A 27,260-nucleotide genomic window follows, 5' to 3' on the forward strand; every position below is an offset into this window, starting at 1 on the left:
CAATTGTGTATAGGGCATATGGGTTGTAAGAGGAACATCTGTCCTCTTAATCTATTTTATTCTCTTTATTTACTATATCCAGCCAAGGACAGAGCATATACCATAGTGTGTTGTTCTGTGCATTTCCAAACACGCACACTCAAACCCTTGCCAATGAGGAGAAGCTAACATAGGCCGATCCACACTGCCATATAACCCAGAATATCAAGGCAGATAATCCCCAATATCTGCTTTGAACTGGGTTATTTGAGTCCACATAGCCATATAACCCAGTTCAAAGGGTCCTATACTGACCAGATGCCAAAGAGATGCCCCCTACAAAAAACCTTATTTTCTCCATGAATCTTTCTTACTCAAAACTAAATACAGTGTTCCCTCGCTATTTCATGGTTCACTTTTAGCGGACTTACTGTTTGGTGGGTTTTTTAAAATATTAATAAAAATATATAATATTAAATATTTTTGTCCAGTGGAGGCCAGGCACCCCAGAAGTGCGGCGGCCTGAGGCGAGGTGGGGAAGGCCTGCCTCCCTAGCCTTCTGCTGCCTGCATGGCTCCGTAGGCTTTGTGGTTGCCAGGGAGGCAGGCAGGCGCCCTTGGGATGGGCCAGGAGGTGGGTAAGGAAGCACGGGTAAGAAAATAATATATAAAATATATAAAATAATGTATAAATATTAAAATTAATATGGCATCCCTACTTCACGATTTTCACTTATCACGGGTGGTCCTGGAATGGAACCCCCGTGATAAGTGAGTGAACACTTTATGCCTAATACCACACACCCACAAAAGTAAGTTGCATTGTTTTAGCAGTCTCCAGTCCTGTCTACTAACCATTCCTAATTTTTGTGCTTTCTCTGTTGTCAACCTTTTAGAATGAGAGCTCCTTTACACAGGGTGCTTGCTTCTTTTGTTTATGTGAATCTATACTATATCATATATGACACATTACTGTATATACATATATCCATAGACTTTGTGACCAAATATCCAACAACGAGTTACCAACTTTGCTGGTAACATATCGAAAATACATAGAAAGAAATGTATGAGGGCAAGAACACAAATTCCTATAAATGGCTAGCCAGATGGGAAGGAACTAGTGGAGAGATAAGATCAAATGAGGGAGGTAAACATGCTTGAAGTGCTCTCTGCTTGGCCTGGTGATCCCTTTACCTTTTGTTGTGTAACAGTAGTGTTGACAGGGGAACTCCACTCCTCCATGACCATCCCACAAAAAGAGATCAGTCACTTGTAAGGTTTACTGGGAGTGCAGAAGCTTGCTCAAGTCATTCACCCTTATGAAAACATCTGTTCAACCTTTCATTCCTTTGACTCCACTAAAAAAGAAGTCAGAGAGCTCTGTACTGTATTTCCCAGCATAAAGTTAACAAGAACAGAGAAAACAGTAGAAAGCTGGTATTGCAATGCTCCAATTTCTAACCCAAATCATATACTTCACTTTTAGAAAAGACTATAACAGAGAACTCATTATGGTTTAGTTTTTAATTACTTGTTTTGTAAAGTGAAACACACATGATAGAAAAGAAGGGAGGGTGAAACACCAGCTGATGTGAAGAGGCATAAAAAATGTGCTGACAAGACGCCTATCCACTTGAAAATGAAAAATAAGTTATAAACCATGAAGCATTAAAATAAAAGAAATCAAAATCACCAATAGCTGAAAATCCAAATATTTGAAGTTGAGGATAGAATGACTATGAAAGATCTAGAAGTAGAAATAAACTGTAAAAGCAAAATAGTGCCAGGAAAGAATTTTTTTTATGTCAGGAGCGACTTGAGAAACTGCAAGTTGCTTCTGGTGTGAGAGAATTGGCCATCTGCAAGGATGTTGCCCAGGGGACACCCGTATCTTTTGATATTTTACCATCCTTGTGGGATGCTTCTCTCATGTTCCCGCATGGGGAGCTAGAGCTCACAGAGGGAGCTCATCCACACTCTCCCCGGATTCGAACCTGCTATCTGTCGATCTTCAGTCCTGCTGGTTAAAGGGTCTTTGAGTGAAATTTCCAAATGCTAAGCAAGGGGCTTTGAATGAAATTAACAGCAAAAGAGAAATATACCCATTTTCTGTAGAAAAAGAGCAACACGGAAGAAAATGTTTTTAAGAAACAAGATGTGACATGTAGAGGTCATACAAAGTTCAAGCCTACATAGGAAGTAGTTCTGTTGTGGTTAAGCCAAAGGTTGTGGTTAAGTGCAGAGTCGGCAGGTACAAGAAGGTACTTTCCATCAAAAGGTCAAGGGAGAGGGGCTAGAAAGAGAATACTTTCCATGACCAAAAAAATTCTTGTTTACTTGAGGGCATATAACGGTGTACAAAAGCCGGGGGGGGGGCGGCAGTCACTTGAAGGGTAGCATCTGCGTATGCTGTCAGGCCGTCCGTCTTTTTCATGAAGAAACTAAAATAAACCTTGTTTTTTATCTTTTTTGGGGGACTGTCTCCTTCCTTACGTGCTCCCGTGATGTGGACCCAAGAAGACCCAATTTAGGGTCTCTAACAAGGGTTTAACCCATTGTGCCACCGGGAGGAAAGGAATGTAATGTGTGGAGGAAAGAGACAAGGAGGATCATGGAGGAGGGAGGAAGAAAAAAATAGCAAAGTAGAAAAAACTCAATGAAACATATACTATGGTTAATTAGATCAGGAACAGTAAAATAAATATGCCTTACAGAGCTTCTTCAAAATAAGACGGCACTGGACATTCTGAATGCCTCAAGACAATATACACAAACGCACATGCATATGTATGAGGCAAGGGCAGAGGAATATTAGTAATAGTGTCAGCGGAATGCAAAACCACAGAAAAGAATAAGTAGATAGATTATAGAAGAACTAGATGCTTGAGAAAACTGGATTGAATAATAGAATCCTGCCAAGAAGCAGGAAAATTGTATTCAAAGCACCCCCGACAGATGGCCATCCAGCCCCTGTTTAAAAGCCTCCAAAGAAGGAGTGTCCACCACATTCCAGGGCAGAAATTTCCACTGCTGAACAGCTCTCACAGTTAGGAAGTTCTTCTTCACATTCAGGTGGAATCTCCTTTCCTGTAGTTTGAAGCCATTGGTTAAAAGAAGGATTAAAACTTTTAAATGTATCGTGGTTTCAATATCTGCAACTTAAAAAATACTATAATTTAGATAAAAAATTAGGCTTCATGGGAAAAGAAGACATATGTGATCAAATTCTGAGAAAAAAGAAAAAATATATAACAATAATTTACAATAAGTTATTAGAGTGGGCTACTGAAACAGAAGTAATAAAAGATTACTTAAAACCTCTTACTTTTAACTATACAATTGTAAGAAAACTCCTTAATAAAAATTTATATATAAAAAAACTTTTAGCCTTCTGAACAGCCAGAGTTATGTATTTATTATTATTATTATTTGTTTATTGCATTTCTATACCAGTTTTCTCACCCCTGGGGGGAATCAACACAATAAATGGCAAAAAAAAAAAATCAGTGCCTCACATATATAAAAAGTTTCTTTCTTCATAGGAGTTGCAAGCTTCCAGACCTTATGTAGCACAAAAAAGAAAAAGCTCCCAAAGCCTAAAAAGGGTTAAAATCCAGGATGAAATCTCCCAATTAGTGCACCACTGTTCACGGCTTTTCAAAAACAATCTTAGTTCAGTCAGACCAAATTAAATGTGTGCTTTTCCCCACTAGTTCCTGTTCTGTCGTTCTGTATTTTGTTCTGATGACAGAACTGCATTTGCTTTCACAGGGCATCCAGGGATTTCGATTGTAGAAACCCACCCAAGACGTTTCCTCTTTATTGCTCTTATCTCTCTCAAACCATTCAGTCTGAATTCTGCAGAAGATTTGAAGAACCTGGGACTTTTGAAGTGAAGATTTCTACGCTAAACATCATCACAGAGGACGACATTTCTCTCCTGCACCTTCTATTCTCAGAAGGCCCATTTTCAGCCTAAATCCTTTAGAGATTGAACTAGTCTCCTGCAGAGGCACAATGAAGAGAGGAGTTTTTGCAAAATCCCCGGGGAAGAGATGGTGCTGAGGATCAGATGGTTTTGCAAGGTTTGCTGGATTTTCGGGGCATAAGAGAAAATAATCTTGTTAAACAGAAACTGTCTGTGGAACGTGGCTTTACTAAGCACTGTTGAGGGAAAAGGGTAGACTGGGATACAGAAAAAAAAGATGCAAACATGAAAGAGAAAATCCATGTCCTGTATTTAATAACATTCTCATTAAATGCAGCCGAGCTAGTATAAGGCCAGGATTTCAAAAAATGGGGGAATAAACAAGATGTCAACAATGGGAATCACTGTCCTCAAGTTTTTTTTATTCATGCAATATATTAAGTCAATGTATTTGTCATTACTAGCAGACAACTGAAAAATATTTAGCTGTGAAATATTATTATTATTATTATTTACTTTATTTATACCCCTCCTTTCTCCCTGTGGGCACTCAAGGTGGCTAAAAATCCCACACTTTTGTCATAGTTTTAATTTAAAAATTAAAAGACAACTAAAGAATACAGTGTGGGTTAAAGTAAAAAAAAACATAAGAAATACACTTAAAATAGCCTTTAAAGCTCACAGTGCCCCCTTCCACCGAATCTCACTCACAGTTCCCCAGCAATATGCCCCTTATTCTTCCTCAAATGCCTGCTCTCAGAAGAAGGCCTTCACTTGCCTACAGGCGGCCAGCAGGGATATGGCCATTCTGGTCTCTCTTGGGAGGGAGTTCCACAGTCTGGGAGCAGCTGCCGAAAAGGCCCTCTCCCATGTTCCAATTCAAGGTGCAGGTGCTCACCTACAAAGCCCTGAACGGTTTGGGACCACCCTATCTGCGTGACCGCATCTCCATCTACGAACCCACATGCTCACTCCGATCATCTGGGGAGGCCCTGCTCGTGATCCCACCCACGTCGCAAGCGCGTTTGGTGGGGACACGGGACAGGGCCTTCTCTGTGGCGGCCCCCCGACTTTGGAATGCCCTCCCAAAAGATCTCCGACAGGCCCCTACTTTAGCAGTTTTCAGAAGGAACCTAAAAACCTGGCTGTTCCGATGTGCCTTCCCAGATTAGGAATTTCCCCCTTCCCAAGTCCTAGAAGCACCTTAGCACAACCGATGTTACTGCACACCGCACCTTTTAATCCATGTTCCTCCTGCCATCTCAGCATTTTAACCTCTGTACCCCATTGCGCCGGCCGAACCAGTTTTAATTGTGTCCTGAGGTAGTTGTTGTTATTTTGCTTGATTGTTTTGATTTGCTTTGTTTATTATTGTGTTATGTTTTATTGTATTGTGTTTTGAGGCTCTGGCCTGTGTAAGCCGCATCGAGTCCTGCGGGAGATGCTAGCGGGGTACAAATAAAGTTAATAATAATAATAAATAATAATAATGTTCCTACCAAATGTGCCTGAGTGGGTGATGGGACAGAGAGATGGGCCTCCCCAATTGATTGTAGATGTTTACCAGGTTCATAGAAAGAGAAAAGGTCCTTCAGATCACCTGGACCAGAGCAGTATAGAGCTTGTAGGTCAAAACCAGCACTCTGAATTGTGTCTGGAAACATGTTGGCAGCCAGTGGAGCTGCTGCAACAGAGGAGTTGTATGTTCCCTGTTTTAGCAGTCTGACTGCTGCTCTTTCGACAAACTGAGCACTTTTCAAAGACAACCCCATGTAGAGCACATTTCAGTAATCCAACCGGGATGTAATGAAGGCATGTACCACTTTGGCCAGGTCCAAATGATCAGGGTTTTAAAATACCATTCAATCACACCACAAATAAGGAAGATACAAATCTCAGTCAAAACTGCAACCAGTTGCTTCAGTAAAACAGGAGACCTCATTGATATGATAAAGATGACCAACCAAAGTGCCCAATTGTCTATGTGAATTCAGTTGACTATGTGCCTTTGGAAACCCACTTCCTTAGATGTCTATCACTGAATTGTGGCAGGATCACACCCACCCTCCTACAACTACCTACAGTTATCAACAACGAAAATCAGAGAACAGAATAAGATTCAGGAGCAAAAAATGTCAGCTATGGACTTGCTATGTTTGGCTGCATTCAGTTCATTAATTTGACATTTCTGAGTCTATCTCAAAAGTGCAGTAGAGTCTTGCTTATCCAACCTTCACTCACCCAGAATTCTGTATTATCCAATGCAGTCTGCCTCCCGCCCGGATTCACAGCTGTTTCAATACATTGCAATGTTTTGGTGCTAAATTTGTAAATACAGTAATTACTAAATAACATTACAGTGTGTCACGTTGCCAGGGCTCTACCTTGTTTAGGTAGAGATGAACCAAACTCCCAGTTTTATCAAATAGTTTAATTACAACAGCACTTACTTGCTGGCTGTTTTAATAGACCAAAACATAAAACATAAAGATAGCACCCAGCCACAAAATAAACAAAAACTGATAGCAAAAACAACTCCGTAGTCAAAAGGGTCCAGTACAGTGGTCTAATGCTGAGAGTTCAATAAACAAAGTCCAGGGATCAAGAGTTTATGCTGTAGTCAAAAGCCAGTCCAAAGGTTCAAGGTTCCAGGATTCCAAGATTACAGGAGACAGGTCAGGATACCGAAAAATCCAACAGACCTGGTGGAAAAACCAGCAGCATCCACCACCAAAATACAACAGATGCTTTTCTCCCAAAGATCAATCTCAAGGTTAGCTCCTTAAATCCAGTAACACCCAACTGCAACCCATCTCCTGCACACCTCCACCCCTAATTGCTTTACCCATGAACTCCCACTTACAGATTACCAAACCCTCTAGAACTAATACTCACATTAACACTTCCATCACCAACAACTGCAGAACATATGACACAGTGTATTGAACTGCTTTTTCTATCAATTTGTTGTAAAACATGATGATTTGGTACTTAATTTGTAAAATCATAATGTAATTTGACATTTAATAGGCTTTTCCTTAATCCCTCCTTATTATCCAACATTTTTGCTTATCCAACATTCTGATGACCCATTTATGTTGGATGAGCGAGACTTTATTGTAATGAGAATTGGGGGGGGGGGGGGTTGCACCTCACAGAAGGGCCAGTAAAAGAAAGTGGAATTGAGGCAGGTGGAAGGGGAGCCCAGGCATGCAGCTTGACCTTTCTCAGTTGAGGAAGTTGGCATGTTAGCAAAGTGCACAGTAGATTTTGTGTATTGTTGTGAGCAAAAATGTGGTGGAGTCTGGAGCAGCATCCCTCAAGAACTGAGAATGGTGTGGCTCAAGTAAAGGCTCTTCTCAATGCTTCACCCACTCACTTGGCTCCATGCGATATCTTTTCCCACGCTCAAAATCCACCTCAAAGGGCATCATTTGGGAACATTTGGAAACATCCATATAGCTGCAATGAGGATTTTGAACAAAATCTCAAGTAAAGACTTCCCCCACTGCAATGAATAGTGTCAGCAATGTTGAATCGTTGTATTTGATCACATGGAGCCTATTTTGAAGGGAATAAACTGTAATTGCATGGATGTTCAATTTAAAAAAAATGAATCATTCCCATTACTTTTGGGACAGACCACATGCATATTATGAGTGTAAAAGCCTTAGCTGTGTGCATTGCTATAATGTTATTTGTTAATCAACACCACCAGGAGAAACAACAGGTGGAAATGCATTTGGTACAAAAGAAAACACACAAGCAGAACATTTCGCTATCAACTGTTTTTTACAGCTGCCAAGAGCCTAACAAACCACATGAAGATAAAATTAGCAATGATCTACATACTTGTATGATGCATCAAAAGTCAGCTATCATCACAAAACAGCTGGAGCAATGCGTGGCTAAGAACTTCAGGAGATAACTACTGCCTTGCTTACAGCAGGATTTTCCAAAAATACAAATTGGATCACAAGCTCATGGTCAGGAAATTAAAAGAAAAGGATGTGTGAAAATACAGAAAACAAATGTCCGCTTCTTGAAGCAGAGATAACTGTTACAGTTGTGTTCGGTTTTCTATGGCTACTGCAAATCTTTTCAGATACTGTGATTGTTTAAAGCCAAAAACAAAGAAAAATATATTGATCGTCATTTTAAAAAATAAATGTTAAAACACCTTTAAGGACAACACCACCCCAAAGCAAAGTAGAATATATGCAAAATGCAAAAAAAAAAAAAGTATAGCTCTCTCCCCTCGCCCAATAAAAATAATAATTTCAAATATTCTGCTCACCCTTCTCATGCTGGAATATATCAAGGGGTAACTTAGCAATCCATTACAAATTTTCATTCCAAACCCCTCAACCCATGGGACCCACTCAGACATCATGTTCCTTATCATACCTTTTCCACCATGTGTACCACTCACTATTCATGAGAAAAAGAACATGCCGCTGGAGATACAAGTAGCACCAGAGCTCTTCTCAATGATTACAAATGTTGCTGAGACTGATTTTCCCAAAATTCACCAACTTAGTTCTAAATGGTAGAATTAATTAGGTTTAATATCACTTTACTTGCCATAGCATGGACTCCTGGGATTTGTAGTTTGGTGAAATACTAGCACTCCTTAGCAGAGAAGGCAAAAGACCATGTAAAACTATAGTTCCCAATATTCCATAGCAGTTAAAGAGGTATCAAACTATATTAATTCTACAATGAGACAGGGGCATGTTTTATAAAGTATAAGATACTCTGATAGGTACTATAAGAAAATAATCATCTTCCTTAATATAGTTAAATAGTCCTTGAACTGTTGTTTTACTTCATATGCTTCAACAGTCAACCAGATCTATTGCATGCTATGAGTGAGCATGTGTGCTGTGTTCAGATGCCTATACAATATACAGCTGCATGTACACAAAGGGGACAGATTCGTCTGCCCAGCACATACAATCTAGTGCAGAATCACAGAGCAAAGGGGAAGAACGTGATTGAGAAGACTGACTACTACAGTGTTCTGCTGTTTAATACACAAAATTTTGAATGTGCAGCAAATGATGCCATGCAGCTATGCTGCTCTGTCAACTCAATATTTGTGCTGCATTCAGGTGTGAATTGTAGTACTATGCAGGTACTTCAGATAAATTCCAAATTAGGAATTAGGAAAAGAAATTTTCAAAGCCTTTCAAAAATAGTTTTGATGCCTATTCTCAGGTTTTATTTGTTAATAAAAATGTTTACACCCAAAATAGCCAAAGTATAAAATGTTTATTTGACTTTCCCTTGCATGGGAAAATCCCATTGGAACCATGAAGTGTTGTAAACACATTGCACTGGAAATATTTGCACAGGTGCTACTTGATTTCTAGATTTCATTGCCATTAAATTGAGAAAACGAAGTACAAAGGATTACATTGTTGCCATGTTTATTTTCTGGAAGCAGGGAGATGATGATTATTAATTATTTTAAGTAGAGGAAGGGTAAAGGAAAGCTTGGTCAAAGATCAAAGTGGGTAAGTATTTAAATTTCTCAGTCAAAGTGTTCTAATGCCCAAAATACAAACCTCAGAGGGAGCTGCAGTGGCACAGTGGGTTAAACCCTTTTGCTGCTGAACTGCTAACTGAAGATTGGCTGTTTGAATCCATGAGACAGGGTGAGTTCCAATCTGTCAGCTCCAGTTCCTGCCAAACTACCAATTCAAAAACATGCAAATGTGAGTAGATAAATGGGTGCCACTTTGGCGGGAAAAGGAAAAAGATGCCCAAGCAATCTTGCTGGCCACAAAACCAGGAGGTAACAACGCAGGCTCCTCAGCTTGAAAAAAGAAGAAAAGGATCTCCCCAGAGCCTCAAGAAGTCAGAAATGGAAGGAGAAGCATCTGTCTTTTTTTTTTTTTTTTGTATTTGTGTGTCTCATTGTATGTGGTTGTAAAGGCATTGAATGTTTTCCCGTGTATGTAAATACTGTAATAAGCTCTGAATCCTCTAAGGGAGAAGGGCAGAATTAAGTGTGTTGTTGTTGTTGTTGTTGTTAGCCATGGCAGTCAAAGAGGCATCATAGTACTATAACTGTGTATTGTTAGCCATTTTTTTTGTTGTTCAGTGGATAAGTTGTTTCTGATTGATGGCAACTCTGAAGTTAACCTATCACAGGATTTTTATGGCAAAAATTGTTCAGAGAGCTTTTGTCTTTATCTTCCTCTGAGGATGAGAGAGTGGGACTTGCCCAAGGCCATCCAATGGGTTTTCTCTGGTCTCTGAAGTCATAGTCTAATGGTGAAATCGTTATGTCATGCTTGCTATCTCAGCAAAAACCCATATTTTCTAAAAAATTACAAGAAGGGAATAACATTGAGACAGATGTCAGAAAAAATTGCAAGCCCAACATTATTAGAGAAAATTTCAATAAATATACATAATATAAAAATAATACTATGTAACATGTTTTTTGTTCCTGGGTTATAAATGTCATTTCCTAATTAGTTCTATATAAAATATGGAAAAGGTTTATTAAACTGCATAAACTTTGCTTTTGCAAGACGTACTGCAGCACATTTTTCTATAGTTATTCAATAAATATCTCATCGAGTCTCAACCCATTCAACATAGTTTGTGGCAGCCTCAAAAATGAAGTTTCTGGAGTATAACAACTATTTTCAAAGCAAGTACAGCACATTTAAACAGGAATATCACTTTCAAACCAGAAACAGAATTTTCTTCAGTGTTGTTACATGGTGTGATAATTGTGGTGTCTGTCATGGTTTGTGTATTTGCGCAGCTTGTTTGTATTATTAATCTAATCCTAAATAACTTTAAATATGTCTCGCCCTGGTCATTCCACAGATATATAAACCCATTTTTCCTACTTCCAACAGACCTCACTACTTCTGAGGATGCTTGCCATAGATGCAGGCGAAACGTCAGGAGAAAAATTGCCTCCAGAACATGGCTATATAGCCCAGAAAAACCTACAACAACCCAACTTTAAATATATTTTTGTATATTAAATTATAGTTTTTAAAAACACTATATATCTTTAAAAAGTAAGGATGTTACATTTTTAGACACTTTCTGTAAAATATGCAAAACTTCTTCTCATTTTGCTTCTAATTCTACTCCACTCTTATGCTCAGCTGAACTGTGGCACAAACACATCCTTTTGACCTTCTGGTCTGGTTTCTGTTATCGATTTACATAATTCTGTTCTATTCAGATAAAAATATTATTGGTGGATACAAACAGACAAATGACATTGCAGCTTCTTACATTCCAAGGACAAACATTAAAATGGGAGAAATGTGCATCTCGACTTGGGCATGGGATAGAAAGAATATGTGAGGCAAATAGGACAATGTTTGAAAGAAACAAGATCCTAGCAAACTTTAATATCAAGTGCTGGAAATAAGATTTCCCAATGATGCCATTTTCCATGCTGGAAATATCTTTGGTATTTCTACCCTTGGCAGACTACTGTTCTCAGTGCCATCAACACTACTACTTAGGCTTAGAGAGCAAAGATACACACAAAGTGCTGCCTCCACTATGATCCCTACATCTTTGTCCATTTCTATAACCACAGAAAAGAAAGCAACTTCGGAAGAGCAATTTTGAGACAATAGGAGGCTGAAGAACCAAAGGTTCAATCATACCCTTTTGGCACTTGTTCTCCACTCTTGTACACATTGCTTTGTATTTCTAAAAGGAAGAGAATAATCATGGAACTCCAAACTCCATATACAATAACTGCAGGTATTTTTCCAAGAGAGCTATGATCAAGCTGCCTATTGAATTCTGTGGCCAACATAGATTTCCTTTTGTGCAAAGTGTGAACTAGCTTTCAATGGTCATCTTTCAAAGGGCAGAATTACTACTCTAACAGTAAGTTACATGTGAAAAGTATGTTTTCAGTACTGAGGAGAATAGAAATAGAGACTTCAGGAGCTAGCCATTAAAAAGTATCAACTTGCTGAGCACTGAAAAAGGCAGACAGCAACTCAGATAAGAATGTGAAATAAAATAACACAGTTTTGTTACAATCTGGAATATCAGCAGGATTTTACTTTGTTGTGTGTGGGTTGCTGGGGTATATGGTACATTACAGCGGAGCATCAGCACTAATTCTACATGGCAGCTCCTCAGAATACCATCTGCTTCTCCGGTAACTGTTAATATAATTGTAATTATCTACTTCTAAGTACTTTATTGGAATATCATTTGCAAATTAATCAACTGCAGACCGGTAAAACAAATGACATGCTTGTCAGAAAACAACAGCATTATTCCCATTTCTCTAAAGATTAAGAAATATTGACTACAGCGCAAAGAGAGGGAGCTTAAAATGGAAGATACGTTCAGCCTTTAAAATACATAAAGTCTGCCTCAAAAGCTCAACATATGTATCTGTGACCTCATGGGCCTGAACTGTTCACTTTCCTTCACCCAGATTACTCCAAGTTTGCTGAGCCAGCAGGAACGTACTTAAGAGGGGATGCACCAACTGCTGTGCCATCAGAACAGCATTGCAATTGCCTTGCCATAGTGGCAATGGTGGAGGAGGAGGCAGAAGGAGATAAGACAAAAGGCACTTGCACAGCATTGTTAGGCAATGCTAATTGAAACGAAATGCCTGTTTAGAGTCCTTGGGATGGCATTTGAAGGGAAACAAAGTCAAGCTCTATTTTGACAGTTCTTGCCTCTATACTTATAGGAAGACAGCCTCTTTTTATGCTTTCAAATCTAGATGGCAAGCTGTGCTCATTCTATTAGAGCACCCTAGACCTTCCCAGGGAGAATGTTATAGGCTCCCTGACACCATTATCAATATGCAGTCAAAACTGGAGGAAAAACAGTAAGTGAAGAAGGAGCTCATGAATAATTCATTCATGCCCATATATATATATATATGTCTTTTTTCCAAACAACAAGCAATCATGGATGATTATGATTTATTATACAGCTTCTGAAACTTTCCCACTTGTGACCCCTTTCCACCAGAAAAAAAATGTTTATGTGACCCCAAGAATATAAGTATATAACATAGGTACAATCAGCATTTGCAAAACTTGCTAAACAGGATGATTTTTTTATGAAGCAATGCTGAAGCATTTTCTGCACAGTCCGCTGTAAACACTGCAAGGTGGCATTCAGAAACCTTCTCCTGCTGCCAAATTTTTCATGACCCCAACACTAAACTAAGGGGATCCCATTTGGGGCCCACAGTTTAAGAAATTGTGCACTTGACGACTTTACATTTTCAAAGTCTCTCAAACTGCAGCTGGTAGCAGGGATCTCAATTCTCTTCCCCTCAGCCTAAATGTTGTCGGTGCTACATTTCTACTCCCCCCTCCCACCTCCCCAATTCCCTACATCTCTCTTTCTTTCATCCTCTTTGTCCTGATGGGAGTCATAATCTTCCTGTCTCTTCCTTTTCTTTGCTCTCCCCCACCCCCAAGCATATCTGTGTTTTTAAAAGTTGTAAGTGCCATTAAACTCAATTGGACTTGTTTCAGAGTAGACATGCATCAGTGCCATTGTGCTTTATCATTGTTGTTGTTGTCATCATCTTTTTGTCCCTTAAATATCTGTTTGTTTGTTTACTGCATTTATATACTGCTTTTCTCCCCCTGAAGGGACTCAAAGCAGTTTCCAATGTAACAATGGCACAATTCAATGACGTACTTACATGTGAAAACGAAGATATATAACTAAACAATAATGTATAACTATAAATTAATAATCTAACCATATTAAACATAAAACATAGAATGGCATTTGAATATAAACATAAAATTAAACATTTGTTGTTGCTGGCATTATTTTAATGCTTATTATTATTATTATATTGATTGATAGTTTTATGGAGGGAGAGAAAGAGAGTACTCGATAGAACCAGCATATATTTTAGAAGAAACAGATTATACTTTTCCATTGGATCATTAATATTATTTCACTATTTGAAAGCAATAGTGAATCAAAAGACATAGCACCAATTGTATATATTAACAGCTATACAAATGTATGCATTTCTAATAAATTGAGAAAACTATTGGCATCACCAGAACATCTCACTAATGCTCAGGTTCAACCCTAAAGTCTCAGGGCCTGGGATGCTCCTGACCTGGTAACACCAATTCCTTATGAAGTCAGTACGAATTATTCATTATAAAAGGGATGGATCATATCCTCTTGTTGTTGTTGTTCATTCGTTCAGTCGTCTCCGACTCTTCGTGACCTCATGGACCAGCCCACGCCAGAGCTCCCTGTCGGCCGTCACCACCCCCAGCTCCCTCAAGGTCAGTCCAGTCACTTCAAGGATGCCATCCATCCATCTTGCCCTTGGTCGGCCCCTCTTCCTTTTGCCTTCCACTTTCCCCAGCATAATTGTCTTCTCTAGGCTTTCCTGTCTCCTCATGATGTGGCCAAAGTATTTCAATTTTGTCTCTAGTATCTTTCCCTCCAGTGAGCAGTCGGGCTTTATTTCCTGGAGGATATCCTCTACCTGGATATAATCAGTGTGACAAAGTCAAGCTATTTTGCCACTTTGTATTTCATTCTTGATTGTAAAAAGTTTCTGATTGGAGGCTGTTCTTACCAAAAGTTCAAAAGAAGTCCATAAAGTTGTAATTTTGGGCATAAAAAGAAAAAGACATTTAAAAAACCTTCGTTTCCCTTTTGACCAGGCGGTTTGGAAGGGGAATTAGAACAGTGTATCCATGAAAGAGGCAATCATCTTGGAATGATTGGAGAAGGAAGACATAATCTGAATCAAAAGAATGACGAAGGGTGTTTTTGAGGAACTATGCTCCAGGGACAAAAGAAACTGAGCTAAAAGAGAGAAACTGTTCTGCCTAGACTAGGATTAGCTGAAATTGCTTTATTGCCAGATTTTGGCTTCTAAACTGCAATTACACAAACCCTGTCCCATGTGTTATTTTGAGTTTTTGTAGTATTAAGTTACAGGACCCAAAATTACAGGACCCAAACTTGGGTAAGCCAGAAGTTGAATCCATATTGCCTATTTACTTTATTAAAGAAGCATTATTCAAGTGAGAAATAAATATTGTGAAAACCAGTAATACTAGGTTAATACATTATTTTGAAATTATTATAGTACAACGAGAGACAAATTTTGTCACTGCTATTGCTGCGAGATCCCCTTCTACTGGAAGACTCCTCTTAGGGCCACACGGTAATATGTTCTGTCACACAGTACACTTAAAATGAAAGAGTCCTCACAATGTTTATATTGTTCTCATTTCCTTTTTAGTTTAATTACTAAAACTATTTTAAAATGTATTGTCTCCACTAAATATATCATCACAGTACCTGATTGGCTGTTGCTTCCCCAAAACCTTTAGATCTATCTAAATTTTATGTAGGTTTATTTAATTGTTGTATTATGCCTCCTTGCCTTTGTTGTACTATTTCCAATACACAGCACTAGCCGGGTTAGTACGTTATAGAGACTAAAGAGATATTGCACAGGAAATAAAGACATTCTTCTGGTAGCTACGGTGAAAGCTACAAGAGAGAGTAAGTTTGTTGGCTTGCTCATGGCAGCTCCTTCTCAAGATGTAAGCTACATATCATGCTGTGGAAACAATTTAAAAAGAGGAACAGTGTAATGAAATACTTCCTCTAATCTGGGGAACAAATCAATAAAACGAATAGTTGTCATTCTATTGGAAGGTTAGGTCATCATAAACCAACTTGAACTGTGCCAAAGCTCAATGTTCCTATCCTATGGAATGGACAGGAGATGTACCTGCACCATTTTGACCATTATACAAGTGGAAATAATGTTGCACAACATGTCCCCATGCAAGTTGCTTACAATATACAATATGTTGTGTTGTATAATGAAATATAGACCAAAATGTCATTGCAGTAGTTCTTCTTGTTTATATCCCATCTTTTTACTGGTTTGAGGCTCAAGGCGATTCACAATAGTTAAGAGAGATAACTAAAATGTATCAAATACAGTATTACACATATAACTAAACAATCCATAATATTAAAACCAATTAAAAATGTAACTTTTAAAATTACAAATAAACAAAACTAATACCATTCAAAGGCCCACTGAAATAGGACTTAACCTGCTAGGTTAAAAAGACTAGGGTAGGTACCAGTCTAACATCACTTGGGGCCTTTCCACACAACCATATAACCCAGAATATCAAGGCAGATTGCCCATTTTTGCTCTAAAATTATTTAGCTGCTTGTGCTCCCTCTATGCAATGCTTTTGACACAGAATGAATAAATACACAGTATCTGTTTCAATGGGATTATCCGAGTCCACAGTGCCAGAAAATCCAGTTCAATGAGGATTTTATACAGCTGTGTGGAAGGGGACTTGGATGGGAATTAGACCCTAGAAGAAACTGCTAAGAAAGCCCTTTCCTGTGTTCCCACATTCAAGCAATAATGCATAAAAGGCCATCACAGCTGCATGAACTAATGTTCTAATAAGGCTACTTTATCTAGATCTCCTTCTACACTGCCCTCTATCCAGAATCTGATCCCAGAGTATCTGCTTTAAACTGGAATATATGAGTCCCCACTGCCAGATAACCTGGGATAAACAGATAATTTTAGATCAGATCCTAGGATAAAAGGGTTGTGTGGAAGGGCCCTTCCACACAGCTCTATAATCCAGAATATCAAGACAGACAATCTACAATATCTGCTTTGAACTGGGTTATCTGAGTCCACACTGCCATATAATCCCGTTCAGTGTGGAAAGGGCCTCATAGAAACCAGTTCAAAGCAGATAATCTAGGATCAGATCTTGTGATATACAGAAGTGTAGAAGCAGCCTATGATGCTGCCCCCCCCCCTCTCCTCCCGGATCTCATTTTAGGCACAATTGTGGCTCTTTAAAGTTCTCTCATTCTGAACATATATTAATCCCCATCCTAGCTGAAGCAAAGCACAGTTGTATGTTTGCCAATGCACCTGATCTTATTAAGAACATTTTGCCCTTTCCCCCCTCCTCCTTTCCCCCTTCCTGTTATCTCTCCACAGGAAAAGTTTAGTTTGGAATCTCCTTCCCTGCATCTGAAGGTTATTTCAATATGTTACTCTGTGCAATGTTATGCACATTGATGGTATTAAACAAGGAGCAAGGCGACATAGTAGGATACGTATTTCATGTTGCAACTTGGAAGCAGCCATGATCTGTCTGGTGAGGTGGGGTGGAAAGAGAGATTATTGGCAAACAATCCTCTGGTTGGATAATATTTAAATGAAGATACCACTGAAATGAAGGAGTTGCAATTTTTCCTCGAAAAATTGAGACCACAGAAACGATGTCTTACTTGATAATAGAGGCTCAGGAGAGCCAATGATAACAGCACATAAAAACCTATTTATTTATTTATGTTACTTTTATCCCGCCATTTCAGTCCGAAGGCGACTCAGGGCGGCAACAATTAGATGCTTTAAATAAATACATATATCGGTTAAAAGCAATAAAATTATGTCATAATACATATAAAAACCACAAAATAATAGAACAATAAATACTATAAAACTATGTCTTCCAGTTCAATTCCTCATCCCTTTACATCGTCTCAAACTCATGGTGATCAACTCCTGTGGCTTTGCCGTTGCTAAAGAGGAATGAAATGTCTACAGTGTGCAATCTTCTACAGTTATGCTCAGGCAACTTTAATAATATTAAAGCAAGTCACACCAGGACAAAAGGTTAGCCATAACAAAAAAAAACCATAATCAATAGATGGAAGTTTCTAGTGGCCAATCCGTCTAATGAGAGCAGTTGTTTTTCTGACACAATGAGTTTTCACATTGTTATCAAGTGTCCTCATGAAGAGAGTTAAATAGCCATTATAACTAACAGTCGAGCCACAGATTTTTAAATGTACCTTGCTCATAATTTGTGAGACATAGAAGGATTTGCAAAGAGAATACAATATCCAACCTCATTGAGCATGTGATGCATCCACCCTGTTTTCTGAAGCATCACAATAGACACCGTTTTTTCTGGAAGAAGCTTAAAGTGAAGCGACTTCAAGCAGGGAAAAAGTGGGACAGAGCTGCTCAATGACCATGATGTGGAATTTTTATACAGAATTCATGGTTGGAGCTCACAACAAAAGTAAGCATGTTATATAGATTATACCCTTATTATCAAAGAATCCCACAATGTCAACGTTTTAAAACATTTTTCAACTTCTTCAGTCACATTTCCCCAGATCTGATTTCAGTCATAATCATCATCATCATCATCATCATCTTTATTTATACCCCGCCACCATCTCCCCAATGGGAACTCGGGGCAGCTAACGTGAAGCCAAGCCTTTATAAAAAATACAATACAACACAGTAAAATACAGAATACAAAAAACAAAATGCATCAGAAAATAAATTACAGTAACAAGATAAAATAATAAAACTCTGGGTGAGGTAGAAATAGGAAATATGTAAATGAGGAGGGAGCAAGAAAATGAAACAGGGAGGTAAGGCTTTCAGTTTAGAATGGGGGAAAGTGTGTCATAGGGGCAACACTATAGATGGGGCAACACAAATGGTATGAATGGTCACTCTCCCAAGGCACATCGGAAAAGCCAGGTTTTCAGATTTTTCTTGAAGTCTGCTAAGGAGGGGGCTTTCCTAATCTCATCAGGTAGTGAGTTCCAAAGACAGGGAGCCATAGCGGAGAATGTGCTCTCCCTTGTTCCCACTAGTCTTGCCTGTGACAGAGGAAGAGGCGAGAGGAGAGTCTCCCCGGAGGATCGGAGAGATCGTGCAGGTTGGTGGAAGGAGATGCAAAGAGTGTGTGCCTTTAATAGCTATTAAACTCTCAAATGAAGATCCACATTTACAATTCTTCTAACACCTTTATGGGTCCTAGTGTGCTCAGGGCCACTTGAAGTGTCGTCTAGAAGCCTGCTTTGATGATTTGTAGATCCTTCCTCTCTTTCTTCTCATAACAGGGCCTCCTCTGTGGCTTCTTCCAGACTCTATTGGGAGCTGCTTCTTAAACTATAGCTTCCAGCCAAAATGAGGTCCCATAAGAACAAATGGGAGTCGTGGAAAATTGCTAACATTAACTAGGGGAGTTGCTGCAGAAAGGTAGGGGAAATGTTTCTTAATGCCACCTAGTGACTGTTTTAAACATTTTTACACTAATCTGTTAGCAACAAAGTACAGTGCTTACTGTGGATTCTTCAGAAGTTGCTTCAGCTGTACTTCATAAAATGAAAAAGTAATCTGCTTAGCAAGCCTTGCAAATGCTTCTTTATTATCAGAAAATATTTGGCTTTTATACATATTTTGTGTGTACGGGGTTATGCAAAAAATTATTGGGAAGAATAATTCAGTTGACATAGACTGAAAAAATTAAGAAGCCCTGCTTTAGAGAGGCTAGGCAGCTGTCCTTCAGGCAGCAGGTAAAGATGTATTCTATCAGGCTATTGGGAACTTATTTCACAGGAATTTGTTTCTTTAATGTGTTTTACTACTTTTATTCTTTGCTTTAAATAAATGTTTTAATTTTTTAATGTAAAAAAATTCAGTCCTTTTTTTTTTTTTGCTTCATGTTACATTTCAGCTTTTTTGCTAATATTTTTTTTCTCATAAACTACCTTGAGGCATGCCATAAAGTAAATAATAGGATTGGTTGATTTTAAAAAATGGTTCAAAACTCGTTTCGGATGTAGGGGGCAGTGGTGAATCGATTCGAAATTGAATTCCGAATTTTTCCAAAAAGAATTCAGAACTTTCCAAAATTTCCCAAATTTCTGAATTGCTTCGTTAATGGCGGACGTGATTGCACAATACAAGTATTCTGAGAAAACCTAACCATGCCTAGTAAATAACACTAAGTAACACTTATAAATGCCATTTCTTAATTGGTTCTATCATTAAAACATGGAAAAAAATGTATTAAACTGCAAAAACTTTGGTTTTGTGGGATGTCCTGCTGCACATTTTGCTATAGCTTTTCAATTAATATCTCATAGGGTCTCAACCATTTGAACATAGTTTGTGGCAGCCACAAAAACAAAGTTTCTGGAGTATAACAACTACTTTCAAGGGAGGCACTGCACAATTAAGCAGGAAATGACACTTTCAAACCAGGAACAGGTTTTTTCCCCAAATTTTATTAAATAGTAAAACAGATCAAAAGACAGACAGAACCTAGCTATTTCCAGTGTCTAGCTTGTTAAGACATGATCTTAACTGTGGAGATACTTGGGCATTAAAATACATCTTAGCCCTATTCATGTGGAACACATAATCTGTGTGAAAAGTACATATGAAAAACCTCATCTCGGTCTTTATGAACAGAAAACACCATCTTTCAAGCTGCAGCCAACAATGCATGAAATTTGATTTGTGGTACTGAACAAGTGGTTGCTAAAACACAGATACACTTCCTTAAATTCCTCTCTTAGTAGCTGAACATAGTATATGAATGAGAAGCCAGTATATTAATTATGGGAGGAGTATCCCAACATACTTCTAGCTTTTCAACACAAACAAAAATGCAGCTTGCACTGACATTTGCTAATGGCTTAAACGAGTCCCCATTGAAAACAAGCTATTACAAATTCCAAGTATTTGTGAATGTCATCTTTAGGGTTCGAGCTTGAGCTGGCTTATTCCCCTTGCAAAGGTTACAGCTTCCCAAATATTGAGCTGCAATTTTGACATGGATCTCTGAAACTTTGGAATTTTGTGAAGGAACAAGTTTTTGAATAAGAAGACAAAACATTCCAGCTGGTAATTGTACTGTATTGACGTGCTTCACAGTTTGCCATTGCTACTGAAGGAAAACAAAAAAGACAGAGAGAAGGCAAGATCACAGCTTGGAAAATTACTTTTTAAAAGTAATTTATTCCTATGACACTTTTTAATTATAAAACATAATTCATTGTCATTACTCATTACAATGATAGAAAAGCAATTCTTTGCAGTATTCATTACTTTTCCTTGCTGAGGGAGAGGGGTATAGGACTGATAAGTGAAATGAACAAAACCTGAAGGGGGGAAAAGTCCTAAAACTTTTTAAAGGAATCAAAAAGCATGATTTGTTGCACCAATAATATTATTCCCATTTGCAGCATTAGTTTTTTAAAGTGTTACATCATTATACTCCTTATTACCAATGAAGTAAATTTTATTGGCAAGGGAAGTTTTGCAAAAAGCAATTTATTTCAGAGATGAGCCAAGAAAACATCACTAATCACTGATTTATAAGAGAGTTTAAAGATACATGTCTATCCTTCACTTGTTACATGTTTGCTGAGGAAAAATACGAGAACCTTTGATCAGAATAATTACCAAGGCCATTTTTACACAACTAACCATCCACTATAGCACTGAGACATTTCAGTCCTACAGAGTTATTTATTTGTGTTAAGAGCTGTTTACTTCCTGTCTCTCTGCGATTCTACATATTGTACATATTAAGAGCAATGTAAATCTCTAGCAGTATCTACTGGCATTATTCCCATTGTACCCCGATTTATTGCAATACTGCATTAAGCATCACTTCTAATTTTATCATCCTTGGTCATTGTTGTGTGACTACTTGCTCATGGACAAGTTGAGCCATTTTAATTAGTACATAACACTGTACAGAGGTGGCCCTAGGTAATTTTCAATGGTAAGCAAACAATATTTTGGCACACACCCCCCCCCCCCAACCAATCACTGATATATATTTTCTGTTCATTGGGAGTTCTGTGTGCCATATTTGGTTCAATTCCATCATTGGTGGAGTTCAGAATGCTCTTTGATTGTAGGTGAACTATACATCCCAGTAACTACAACTTGCATATGTAAAGGTCTATTTTCCCCCAAGAGCGCCTCAAAAGTGCCCCTGGGCAAAATCAACTATACTGCAGATGCTTACTTTGCGTAATAGGTTGAGCCGCCCCTGACACTGTATAAGAAACAAGAATGAAATTAAAATTGTAATGACTGTTACACTCAATACAAATCTTTGTTCATAAGGTTTTCTTTTTAAAAAATGAATGGTGTGGTTCAAATGGAGTGAATGAATGGAGTGAAATTCATCTCTTTCTAGCAATGTATTATATCTAGGAAACCATAATTTAAAATTTAATGACAGATATGCTGTAAAATGTTTGGGGACCAATTAAAAATGGATGAAAGAGTAGAAATAAGTACAAAACACACCAAAAGACAAACTATTAATACTTTTCTTTCCACATAGATATTCTCAAAAATAGCAATACCAGAAGTAGCTTTAATCACAATAGGCACGATTCATCAGTGTATTTTGTATCAGGTGTCAGCAGAAATGGGACTTTATTCCATTTTTCCCCAAAGATGGGATTCACAAAAGATTATAAATTATTAAACCCATAAGAATATATTAAAACCCATTAGAACAATATGAGATGTGTGCATGTGTTTTTTTAAAAGAAATAATCCAAAAAAGTAAAAAAACCATTATAAATTCATTAAAAGACAATATAAAAATCAATAAAACAGCTTAATACACCATTAAAGAAACATCACATTCAATTCCTAAAAGCCTGATGGAATAAGAAAGTCTTTATTTCCTGGAAGGACAGCAAATAGAAAGTGAATCTCTTTAGAGAGGAATGACAAAGTCTGGAAACAGCCACTGAGAAGGTCCTCCCCTTTATCCCCTACCATATAAGTCTGAGAAAGTAGTGAGACCAAAAGCAGGGCCTCTTCCAAAGATCTTGGAGCACAGGCTCATATATGGGGATATGGGCTTTCAAGTTGGATAAGACTTTATCAGTCACAACCTGCACTCTGAATTGTGCCCAAATACAAATTGATTCAATGAAGTTGTTGCAACAAGCAAGTTGTATATCCATGTAGTTAGCCTTAGTTAATAATATGACTACAACTTTTTGGGTCAACAGAGGTTTCTGTGTACTCTTCAAAAGCAGCCCAACACAGAGAGCATTACAGTTTTCTAAATGGGATGTAACCAAAGTATGTGTTACTACAGCCAGATCATACATCCTTGGGAATGACTACAATTGACATACAAATACATTTAATAACCATCTAAACCTGGGCCTCCAGATTCAGAGCTCAATCCAGGAATACAACTGGTATCTCTTCAAGAGGAGCATGGGCTCCCATATTTGCCTTTTGACTGACCAGGAGTACTTTCTTCCTCAACAAAACATCCTACTTGCTAGGATTGTCCAGATCTCCCAATGAAGTTTTTATTGTTCATGAGAAACTGAAGAAAAAAGAAGGAATCAACAATTCCAGCAGAAGCAACAAAGCCAGTGGAAATACAGTTGGATCTTTGACAAAGATGTGTAAGATTTTTAAGGCAATTTTTTTATCATGCAGTTAATTCCTTTCAAATTTTAAATTTATATTTACATTTAATTTCAAATGTTTATCTACCTAGTTTTATATAAACCTTCACATGACAGAAAGAAGCCACATTCCATCAATGCTAATCATATAATAATTGTAAATCATTGATGACTATGAATTTAAGTTTAAAAATGGTGTATCTAAGTCATTACACTGTCATTCCAGCCTTCTTATTATCATATATTTTGGAGTCAGGGGAAGTACATTTCATAGACCACATTCACCCTCCAAAAGTGTAACTTATCACCTAACCATTTAACCTCTGCTTCAAGAATCTTGGTAGTAATGCTGCGAAGGACCCTCTCCTCCTTTCTAACCTTTGAAAACCAAATTGACTACAGCAATTTCTCTTTTATACTTCTAAGAAGATTCTCCCCCCCCCCCCAAAAAAAAAGGAAAATTGATTTTACTTTTTACTTAAAATTGTCCCAATATGTAATTTTGTCCTTGTTTGGGAAGATTAATAGTTTCTATAGTTTTCTTCCAATGTGGGAGAAAAAAAAACATCTTACTGAGCAGCTTTCATATGTTTCAGGAAATTATTATGTATAGAAATGCACACAGTTTACATGGAAAACATTTAGATTTTGTGAAATATCCAAATAAAAACATTTTGGTAAACTCCCCACACAAGGAGTATGTTTCTGGAAGCACTGATTTGTTTTATTTTTTTTACATGAAAATGGTGAGGTTTATGTGAGATCAGTGCTTTACCAGAAAAAAATGAATCTTTCTGGAAACATTTGCATGAAAAAAAATGTGTTTCTGTTACAATGCTACAATTTTCACACTAAAAAGCCCAAATGTATTTATTTATTTAGAACATTTATACCCCATCCTTCTCGGCTTCCGAGGAAGGACTCAGAACAGCTTCCAACAGGCAATATAATGTAAACACATAATAAAAAGAACCATATACATAACACAATAGTTAGAAATATACATTAAAAGCCAGTTTGCCAAGTTAAAAACGTCATCCAACTCAATCCAAATTGGAGCCAAATAAAACCTTGTCTTCACCAGTAAAATCAGTCTATTCTGTGAATGCCTGATCCCTAAGCCAGGATTTCAGATTCTTCTGGAAGGTTAGGAGGGAGGAGGCAGATCTAACCTCACTAGGGAGAGAGTTCCACAGCCGAGGAGTCACCATGGAGAAGGCCCTGTCTCTTGTCCCCACAGAATAATTTTCCTTTAAAAATTTGGGAATGTGATTACCAGGCAAAACTTGTGCAACACCCTTCCCCTTGTGTTGCTCTTCACAGTAAAGTTTTAGAAATGTTTAGAAACCCATTGTTTGCCTGGGCAATGGATAGTGGTGAATGTTCTGTTCATCTCTGCTTCAAAATTGAACCCTGCAATTCAGATAGCAACTCAAATTTTGAGGTGCTGTTTACCATGATTTCCTAATAAACTATGGCTGATGTTTTTCTGCATCTTGCAACCCTCCTATTTGAAATTTTGATTCGAAACTTGGCATTTCAATTTGGATTACTACCAAAAACACTCAATTAAACTCTGAAATGTTCAGCAGAAGTCCCAATGTGTTATGATTGTCACAGACAGACATGCAGACAGTCTTTTTAAAAATTATTGATTACAGAGTTGCTGCTTCGTGTGCATTCCGGAAAGGTACAGAAACAGTAGCCAATTAGACACTTGGGGAGGTATTTTTGGGAAGTACATATGCTTATTCCTTACTCCTATTCATCAGCTGGTAACACATACAATTCAAGTGCATCTGCTTAAAATCCATACATTTCTTTCCGGAGATAATACTGACTTTAATCCAGTGACTGATAACTTACTAAAGAGATCAATTTTCACAAGAAACATGAAACTGTCCCCAAAGAATACAGGAGGTGGTCATCTGCACTGTAAACAATAACACTGGTGTTATTCAAGGTATGAAAAGTGTATAAGAGACAAATTACCTGTATGCACAAGTGCCTAATGAAAGGCACAAGACAGAGAGCAATGGAATGTATCAGAAACACCCTACACTTCCTTATCTACACCGAACAGGGCTTGTTGATTCAGGATTACAATCCTCAGTCAACAGCCTCTGGAACATCCTGAACAAACAAGGCAAGATAAATAATTTGCATGTATCCACTTAGTTTGCATAATTCATTCTGCTTCCTAAATTAAGGGTTTCAAAGAATTTATTATTGTTTGCAAAGACCTGATATGAATAGGCAAGTTGGAAGAAAGGGGAAAAACTACAGGAAAGACATGAAGGCTGTAGATTAAGAAAGTCCTAATGTTGGAATATACATGGGTCATTGAACTTGTACGAGGAAACCAGGGTTGGAACACAAATGTTTCCTAGGGCATGTGTTTGGTTGTACCATCTCAATCTATAGCTATGAAGTAGCTACTACTGCTGGAGGTAGTGGTGTGTGAAAGGGCTGTGGAAATATCCTGTTCGTGCTGTCACAAAGTACTTTGAGCAAGACTATCTGTGTTTTGCCCATTTTGAACTGTAAAGAACATAGAACTTTTCTACTGGCTCAAATGTGCAGCCTGGCCATTTGCTACCAAGCACGTATCAGTGTAGTGCTTTTGACATTTAAGACCAGAGCATATAAAAATGGAAGAGCGAGACACTTATATGAATGAGCTTTAATTATTTTGGATACATTTTCCTCCCAGCAGTATACATTTGCTAACATTAACTAGGGGAATTGCTACAGAAAGGTAGGGAAAATGTAGGATATTCTCCTTCCCATCTTATTTCCTTCTTCGTTAGTTTTAGTGAAATGCTGTCTTCTCGTCAGTTTCAAGGGGCCATGGGGGCACAGCAGGTTAAACTGCTGAGCTCAGAACTTGCTGAACAAAAGGTCAGTGATTCCAATCTGTGGAGCGGGGCAAGCTCCCATTGTTAGCCCCAGCTTCGGCCAACCATGTAAATGTGAGATCAACAGATACTGCTCCAGCAGGAAGGTAAGAACACTGCATGCAGTCATGCCAGCCACATGACCTTGGTGGTGTCTACAGACAATGCCAGCTCTTCAGCTTAGAAATGGAGATGAGTGCCACCTCCGAGTTGGACAACTAGACTCAGACCGTCAGTGGTTTTCTTGATGATTGTTTTATACTGAATTAATGTGTGATTATTTTTATATTGATTGAAATTGTTTTTCTGAATTTTGTTGTGTTATATTTTAACTATGTTGAATTTGGGCTTGCCCCCATGTGAGTCACCCCAAGTCCCTTCGGGGAGATGGAGGCAGGGTACAAAAATAAAGTTGTGTTTGTTGTTATTGTCAAGGGGAAACCCTTGCCTTTAATCAGTTTCTTAATAGCAATGTTAAACTTGGGCCCCAGCACACAGATATTTTCACATACACTTGTGTATGAAGGTTCAGACAGGTGGCTGCCAAAGATCTTAAAACCCAAGAAAATCTGCTTTAATGAATAGTTAAAGATGTATGATAATGGGGGCTAAAACATTTAGAGGGTGACAGATTGTCTGGTCCTTCTCTTGGACATGTCACAGGGTACCTGTTCTCATTGGTTTATATTCTTGCAAGTCAAAAGGGCAAACTCTTCTTTTCAATCCTCCCATCACAGATAAAGAAGCAATGTCATGCATTCTTTGTGCAACAGCCACCTTTAGGAAATTCACTTTGCTTAGTTCTCATTTGCCTGACTGGTAATTTCCAGCAGCATTTTGCCCTGGCAATTAGTGTGAGATGCAGTATTGTAAGCTGTGGCAGATTCTTCTTCCCACCTTCTACCATTTGTGTCTTTTCTAATGTTTAACTTTTAGGATTTTTTTAAAAATGTAATATTTTATGATGTTTTATTTGCTACAAAGCCATTTTCAAAGAGATATTTCAAGCCTCATTCCTGTAGTGTTAAGGGGGGGGGCATGTTATTCAATCATATATAGTATAAAAGGGAAACTGCTGGCTCTTATATTCCCAAATTGATCCGTAAAAACTGGAACTAACCTCATGAATGAGAGTAAAGG

General features: G+C 38.0%; 1 protein-coding gene across 2 annotated transcripts in view; it reads right to left on the bottom strand.

Moving 5' to 3' along the window:
• Positions 1 to 27,260, bottom strand: part of PPARGC1A (PPARG coactivator 1 alpha) — a 722,162-nt gene that overhangs the window by 465,662 nt on the left and 229,240 nt on the right. The window lies entirely within an intron of this gene.

The sequence above is a fragment of the Anolis sagrei genome, chromosome 5 (genome assembly GCF_037176765.1).
Source record: "Anolis sagrei isolate rAnoSag1 chromosome 5, rAnoSag1.mat, whole genome shotgun sequence".
Taxonomy (NCBI): Eukaryota; Metazoa; Chordata; class Lepidosauria; order Squamata; family Dactyloidae; genus Anolis; species Anolis sagrei.